The sequence below is a fragment of the Choloepus didactylus genome, chromosome 9 (genome assembly GCF_015220235.1).
Source record: "Choloepus didactylus isolate mChoDid1 chromosome 9, mChoDid1.pri, whole genome shotgun sequence".
Classification (NCBI taxonomy): Eukaryota; Metazoa; Chordata; class Mammalia; order Pilosa; family Megalonychidae; genus Choloepus; species Choloepus didactylus.
The window spans coordinates 76,607,714-76,616,043 of NC_051315.1; the positions used below are offsets into that span (position 1 = coordinate 76,607,714).

The 8,330-nt window shown below is 36.7% G+C and overlaps 1 pseudogene; it reads right to left on the reverse strand.

The window, feature by feature from the left end:
- Positions 1 to 6,291: 6,291 nt before the first annotated feature.
- On the reverse strand, positions 6,292 to 7,101 carry LOC119544595 (annotated as a pseudogene).
- Positions 7,102 to 8,330: the final 1,229 nt, after the last annotated feature.

An 8,330-nucleotide genomic window follows, 5' to 3' on the forward strand; every position in this document is an offset into this window, starting at 1 on the left:
GATGGGAAGTTTTCATTGATTATTCCCTCTATTATTGCTTCTGCCCCTTTTCCCTTCTCTTCTCCTTCTGGGGCAACAATGACATGTACATTCCTGCATTTCATTTTGCCCTTAAGTTTTCAGATATATTGCTCATATTTTTCCATTCTTTTCTCTATCCATTCTTTGTGTGTAGGCTTTCAGGTGCCTTGTTCTCCAGTACCTGAGTGTTTTCTTCTGCCTCTTGAGATCTGCTGTTGTACGTTTCCATTGTGTCTTTCATCTCTTGTGTTCTGCCTTTCATTTCCATAGATTCTGCCAGTTGTTTTTTTGAACTTTCAATTTCTTCCTTATGTACGCCCAGTGTTTTCATTATACACTTCATCTCTTTTACCATATCTTCCTTAAACTTTTGCATTGATCTAAAATTAGTTGTTTAAATTCCTGTATCTCAGTTGAAGTGTAAGTTTGTTCCTTTGACTGGGCCATAACTTCATTTTTCTTAGTGTAGGTTGTAGTTTTCTGTTGTCTAGGCATCTGATTTCCCTGGTTATCCCAATCAAGTTTTCCCAGACCAGAATGGGCTCAGGTCTGAGCAGGAGGCAATAGTATCATGTCTCCCTGAGGGTGTGTCTTAGAAGATTGGTACACCTGTGAAGCCTCAAGTCACTGTGCTTTTCTGCCCAGCAGTTAGCGCCTTTCAGCCTGTAGCTCCAGAATGATGTAAGGAGATGTGGCCCATGGCTGTTTTCCCCCAGACTGGAGTCTGGTTCTGAATGGAAGGCGGGTAGTAGAGCGTGGCACCACCTTCCTCCTCTTAGGGAAAATATACCCCCTAGGGCAAGGTCATTTACATTTGAATAGACTCTCTGCCTGTGCTGTCTCCACCCTTGTCTGGTCAGAGTGCTGGGAACTGAAAATGGCTAAGGCTTTCTTCACTGAGCTGAAAAAAGGTAGAAAGCCCCCTTCAGGGTCAGTCCATGGCCACCTCTGGCTCTCCAAGGTCAGTCATCACCAAAAGTCTCTGTCTGCTTTTGGGGATTCATATCTTGTATTGAGCAGTCCACATTTGTTAATTAAAACCCCAGTGGGAGCTCAGCTCAGCTATATTCAGTTGCTTGGAGAGTGCTGCTGTCTAGCACCATGAGGCCTTGCAATTCAGGCCATGGTGGGAGGGGGCTTCCAGCTTGGATCCACAGTTTTTACTTACAGATTTTATGCTGCAATCTCAGGCATTCCTCCCAATTCAGGTTGGTGTATGATGAGTGGACAGTCTCGTTTGTCCCCCCCACCCCCAGTTATTCCAGATTATTTACTAGTTGTTCCTGGTTGTTTGTTAGTTATTCCAGGGAGATAAACTAGCTTCCACTCCTCTCTATGCCTCCTCTAATTACTTTTTGAATTGTACCTGGAAAGTTATCATTTCTATGTAAATATGTTATATTTCACAATTTTAAAAAGTAAGTCTGAACTTAAAAGTTTTTTCTCCTTTAACCAATTTCCTCTCACAATACTTCCACCCTATTACACGATTATGTCTGAAGGAGTCACCTATGCTTTGTATGGACTTGATTTTTTTTTTTTTTTTGTAGTCTCACTGCTTTTTATTTATCAGCCCCTGAAACTAGCCAACAAAACAAAATACAGTATTTGCATTTACCCATTTTTTGTTATTGTATCAACCAATGTCACCATTGGTTAAAATACTTCTGCTTAAAAAACAAAACTTTCAATTCTCTATAAAAGGAAGGAAGGAAGGAAGGAAAAGAGGGTGAGGCTGGAACAGGTACTACATTTATGTAACTAGTCAACTTCATCACCACTCTTTTTAAAAATGAAAACATATCATATAAAACAAAAAAAAACAAGAGGAATGTAAAATTTTTGTGTTGTCTAGTCTAACAATAAGACTTTTTACTGTTTCTCACTATCATATTCCATAAGATTTTAGAGTCCATATTTATATATTCCAAGACAACATTCTGTCTGTTATATTCTACTAATTTTACTTTTCAGTTATAATCACAACTAACAATTTTCTTTAAGGGTCCAAATTTTACTAATTTCCATAAATACCAGTTCCTATCAAGTGATTTATTATTGCTGACAGAGCAGATTCACAACATTTTATATACCTCTAAATTCAAAAAATAGTTCCCCATCCTTAGCAACATGTACTAAGCTATAGATATCTGCCCCTGCAAATTTAATTCAGAAGATCAGAAACATACCTACCACTAGCTATGCAAGTTACTAGAAAGTAGTTCTGTTCAGGAACATTTAGCCAAAAAGAGGAGAAATATAATTGTTAGTTAACTAATGCTTTTTGTTTTGCATTAGTTAAAGAAGCAGAATCTGAAAAACCTGTAGTAGGCAGAATTCTAAGATGGCACTCAAGATTCATACCCATTGCTGTGTTCACCCTGTAAAATTCATTCCTCTTTAGTGTGGGCAGAGCTAGTGAATACTATGGAAAAGTCACCCCCTTGATTAGGTGACATGATTTAAGAGTCTGTCTTAGCAGAACAGAAGTCAGAAATTCTCCACTGGCCTTGTAGAAACAAGTTGATATGAGCTGTAAACAACAATAAATTGAATTCTACCAACAACCTGAATGAGCTCTGAAGAGGACCCCAAGTTCCAGATGAGCAACCAACTGTGCTGGTTTGAATCTGTTATGTACCCCATAAATGGCCATGTTCTTTTAATCTAATCTTGTGGGGCAGACCTATTATGGGTGGGATATTTTTCATTAGGCTGCATCCATGCAGATGTGACCCCACCCATTCAAAGTGTGTCTTAATCATCTTTACTGGAGTCCGTTATGAGAAGATAAAAGGCAGAGACATTTTGGAGAGAGATCAGAGGCAGAAATGCCCCAGAAGGAATAAGCCAGGGCACACAGAAGCCCAGAGACATTTTGGAGAGATGTCACCATGTGCCTTCCCATGTGACAGAGGAACCCCTAATGCCAGCAGTCTTTCTTCATAGTCAATGTATCTTTCTCTGGATGCCTTATTTTGGACATTTTCATGGCCATAGAACTGTAAATCTGTAACCTAATAAATTTCCATTGAAAGAGCCAATCCATTTTTGATATTTTGCATTTTGGCAGCTTCAGCAAACCAGAACACCAACCCAGGCAAACACCCTGAGTTCACCCTCGTGAAATCTGAGTACATGATCCAGCACAAGTGTACTGAATTCCTAACCCAAGGAAACTGTGAGATAATAAATGTGCATTGCCATGAGCTGCTAAGCTTGTGGTAATTTGCTACACAGCAGTAGGAAACTGACACAAATCCTAATACATTTTATAGGTGACAAGTAAGATAAAGATGTTTACACAAAAACATAAAGTAATGTGACAAAAATATACAGTGTACTGCACATCTAGCCAATTGAAAGTGAACTCAGTGTCCTCATGAAGTATTTTATACACCTATGAAGTACTTCTGAAATGTATATATTTATGTATAAAGAATTTTATCCAGTACTTTCAATTTGAAGAGAGGAATGGTACAATCAACATTACCAACCTTGCAATGTGGAATTATAACCCCAAATTTAATTGTTTTTACTATCCCTACCAAAACCTTGTTTGGAAATATCAAAACAATCAAGATTGCAGTAAAGAAAATAATGCATGATACATTGTTATTTTGAATTATGTCTTTCTGAGATATCTAATATCTACATTTTTGATCAGGTTCTTTTGCTACAGAGAAATAACTTTTAAAGAGAAAATTTGTGAGGTAGATTTTATGATCCACTTCAGAGAAAATGGTTGGAAAGACAATTAACATCTTTATCTTGCACACATTATGTATACCAACAAAATATTTCACCTTAAATTCTAAGTGGACAGAATAAATATTAATCTATTCATGGAGTCACAACTCAAAGACTAACATAACATAATTTATTTATAAGCTATAAAACATAAAGTACTTCTCACATTTCAGTTTTATCTGTTACAATTTCCTTCTAAACATTTGCCTTTTTTCCTTTTCAATACTTCTGTGTCTAATAAATACAAAATAATAATAGTTATACTTTAAATCAAAGGCAGATAACTAGGTAACTATAATTTCACTAAAACTGCTATCATATAAACCCTAGCTACATGATCTAAAGAAAAATAAAACTTGACGATATTAAAGCTAAGGTTTCCACCCTGTTGTTCACCTTTAGCTTCAATTATATCTCACTAATTCAAAAAAGTGGACCAATAATAGTAAGAGTAAGATTATTCTCCTTATACAGGAAGCAATCCCAGATGAGTACACTCTTTATTTTGTTATTTTAAATATTTTAAACATTCAGAAAATATGTAAATAATACAATGGAAAATATGCCACAACTTGGCCTCTAATTTTATGTTAGATTTTCTACAAGCTTAAAACTTTTATAAGGAAATAATATATAATTAACTTAGTTGAAATGCCCTGTATTTTCCTCCACATATACTTTTGCATCCATGTATCTGAGATGTAACTACTCTCCAGAATTTGGCATCATAGAGATATTTACCTATATTTTCTTCCAAAATTTTGAAGTCTAATATTCACATTGGGTTCTTTAATTCAACTGGAAAGTACTTTTGTTATAGTTAGAGATAGTGATACTATTTGTTGCTATGTTGTTTTCAGCCTGAATGATAAATGATCCAGGCACAAAATAAAAATTAGGTGATCTTTTTTCTTCTTACTTATAATTCCACTTCAGCCATTATATCAATATATATCTATGACGCTGATTCTGGGTTATCATCAGTGGATATCGATGACTCTTCTTAAACAATACACAATCTTAATTATTATGGTTTTAAAATAACTATTAGAGAAAGATTCCTAACTTCAGTCATCTTCAAAGTTATCTTTTTTTATTCTTGATCCTTTTCTCTTCCATGGGAATTGAGAACAGCTTGTCAAAATTTGGCAAGGAAAGAGCAACTATTTTTATTGTAATTGCATTTAATTATGAAGTGGAAAGAAATAACATTAATATACTGGGTATATTAGTCTTCTTTTCTTCTTTAAACTCTCCTTTTACATCCTTTAATATGCTTATTCTTCCTTTACATCCTTCAACATGTTTTGTTTTGTTTGTTTGTTTGTTTGGCTTTTTTTTTTTTTTTTTTTTTTTTGCATAATATTGAGTTTTATTTCCTTTCACTCCTTTCCCCTCTTCTTGTATGTGTGCTTTTTCAGCTCTGCCTGTAGGGGCTTGTAAGAAAACTGTTTCCTTCTTCAATCTGACCTCAAACATCCTGAGCAAAGTATTTGCTATTCTGCTGAGGGTTCTGTGTTGGTAAATTTTAGATATTAAATTGTTTCTACTGCTTATAATAGTTTTGATCATAGTGCCAAATTTAAATTCATCCATTGGTTCTTCTTAAAGGAATTTGGCTTCAACAGTTACTTGCCTGCACAGCATTTAAAAAGAAGGAAAGAAAACTCAAGCAAAAGCTATCGTTTGAAAAGGCTTTTCTAACAAATAAGAGTAACTCTAGGAATTTTTTAAATCTTGGGAGAAATAGTTCATTAGAACTTTTTTATTTTACCATGAAGAGTTAAATATTTAAAAACTGTACTGACTTATTCACTTTTCTCTTCCAGAGTCTAATAAATTAGCACATGTGGAAGGGTCTTTTGTTTTGGTCAGAAATACATTTTATGTTCTTCTGCTTGTAAGTACCCAGTATGTTCATTAGGATTCATTTTAAAGATGCTCCAGAACTCTTTTCTCATTCAAGCACTGCCCACCATGATAGTTGAGATTTGACCTCACAGAAGGTCTAAGGAATTTATATTAGTTCTCAAGAATAATTTTGGACATCTTGACCCAAGGCCTACAGCAATTAGTATCCCTAAAATTTAGTATCCCTAAAATTAGTATCCCTAAAATTTAAGGATAATTCCAGTGGGTTTAGTCTGACTGCTGCCTTTTCTTCTTTAAACTCTCCTTTTACATCCTTTAATATGCTTATTCTTCCTTTACATCCTTCAACATGTTTTGTTTTGTTTGTTTGTTTGTTTGGCTTTTTTTTTTTTTTTTTTTTCCTCCTATTTGTTCTGAGGAACCGAGGGTGAGAATAAGTATTGGCTAAAGGAGAGGTTAAGAAAAACAGGGAGAGATCAAGTAGGTAGGCAAATGCTGTTGTAAATATATTGCTCCTTAATCAAGCCACACTTATACTGTTGAGATTTCCATCATTTTGAAGCATATTGTCATAACATTAAAAAAGGAAAAAAAAATGTTAAGGAAATGTGCCTAATTTTTAAAGTTATCACTGGAATATTCTGGAATCTTTTGGCTTTTTGTAAAATACAAATAATGAAGACACTGACTTTTTTTGTGCTTGTGAAGCTAACAGATCATCTCCACGAGACAGGCAGCAATGATGAACTGCAATACGTTATTACTGAAGGGAAAAGATTCAAGCCAATATTCACACTGCAGTCAATGAAACAGTAAGGGGGCCAAAGCAGTGAGCTTCTGGAGAAGGGCTGAAGATGCCATGAGGGATTAGCAGGAACAGCCTCCTTCACTGACCGGCTGCACCTGAGGCTTTTCCAGTTTTATGTCAATCATATCTTCTCTGCTTCTGTCGCATGTGCTTTCCATTCCAGGCAAAGCTGCTGCAACACGTCGGAAAAGCTGCTTTACATTGTATCCTGCTTTTGCACTAGTTTCAATAAACATAACATTCAGCTCTTTGGCTTTCCTCTCTCCCTCCTCAATTGACACTTGCCTCTAATCAGCAAGATCTGTTTTATTCCCTACTAGCATGATGATAACATCACTTCCTCTTTCTGTTCGACATCATCAATCCATTTTGTAGTTTGCTGGAATGAGTTAACATTTGTGATGTCATAAACAACAATTGCCACAGTGGAGTCACGAATGTAGCTAGGAATCAAGCTCCTGAACAGTTCTTGACCTGCTGTGTCCCATAATTGCAATCGTACTGTTCGATCCTCCAAATACATTGTTTTTGATAAAAAGTCAATGCCAATTGTTGCCTGATATGTGTTGTCAAAACTGTCATAAATGAATCTGGTGATCATGGATGTTTTTCCAATGCTTTGTTCTCCCAGGAAGACTAGCTTGCATTTCTTCAGCGGATTCCCGAAGTCTCCGCCCGCGACATGGTGGAGCCAGAGGAGCTGCCGCCGCCTCAGCCCAGAGAACTCCCGGACCGACGCTGCTCCAACCCGCTGACGAAAAAAGCGGGAGGAAGGGCAGGCGCCGAGCTCTCTTGGCCCCTGCGGGGCCCGGCGAAGGAGCAGGGTTGGAGCGCAGGACTCCGCAGACAGGCAGCCGCCGCCGCCGCCGCCTCCCGGAAGAGTCGCCCAGCGCCGAGCGAGGCTTGCGGCTGGAAAGGGAAGGAGGGCGGGTGTCGAAGGAGCCAAGGGTGTGCTTCGGATTTCCAGGGCCGACTTTAGTCCCTACCACAGCACCCGGCAGGGAAACTCGGATCAGAGACGCGGAGGGTGGCAAAGCCGAAGCCCGCAGACGCGCCTGGGACGTCTCACACAGCTGATCCCACAGCTGTCGCCGCCGCAGCCGAACCTGCTGAGTGCCCCTTCAACATGTTTGTTTCTTTAAGTTTCTACACATCTATTATATTTAGCCCTAGAAATCTTATAAATTATGATATTTTAAGTAAGATATTTTTGCACCTTAGTATTCCAGCTAGTTATTTTTGGTGTATAGGAATGCAATTGAGGTTTTTCTTGTGAGAAATGTATTGAAAGCTCATGGTTCTAATAAATGCCAATAGATTCCTTTGAAATTGCATATATATATATATATATATAGCATCTGGAAAAAAAAAAGAAATGGACACATTTCTCTTCCATTCCAATCTTATATCTCATTTACCTTCCTTATTGCACTGATTAGGAATTCCATGACAGTGATGAAGGAAAAAAATGATATAGTATTCTGTCTTGTTCTTGGCTTTACTAAGATTATGTCTAAAGTTTAGCCACATTTCTAAAATATAAAAAATTTTAGAAATGTTTTTTCAGGCTCTTGAAGTTCTTACCACTCCTTTTTTGCTAAATTTTCTTCTGATAAATGGTGAACTTAACAATTACCTTTTCTCCATCTATGGAAGTGATTACTCACCCATTCAATAAAATGATGTTGAAATTTTCTTGCATTTTTGGTATGTATTATTCGGATGAGATCTAATATTGATTTTTACAAGATGTTGTATTGATTTGTCAGTACATAATTCTGGATTTGAGTATTTCCAGTTCATAAATAAGATTTATCTATAAATTTATATTTGTGCACTGCAGTTCAGTTTTGTATCAAAGTGATATTAACTTCATAAA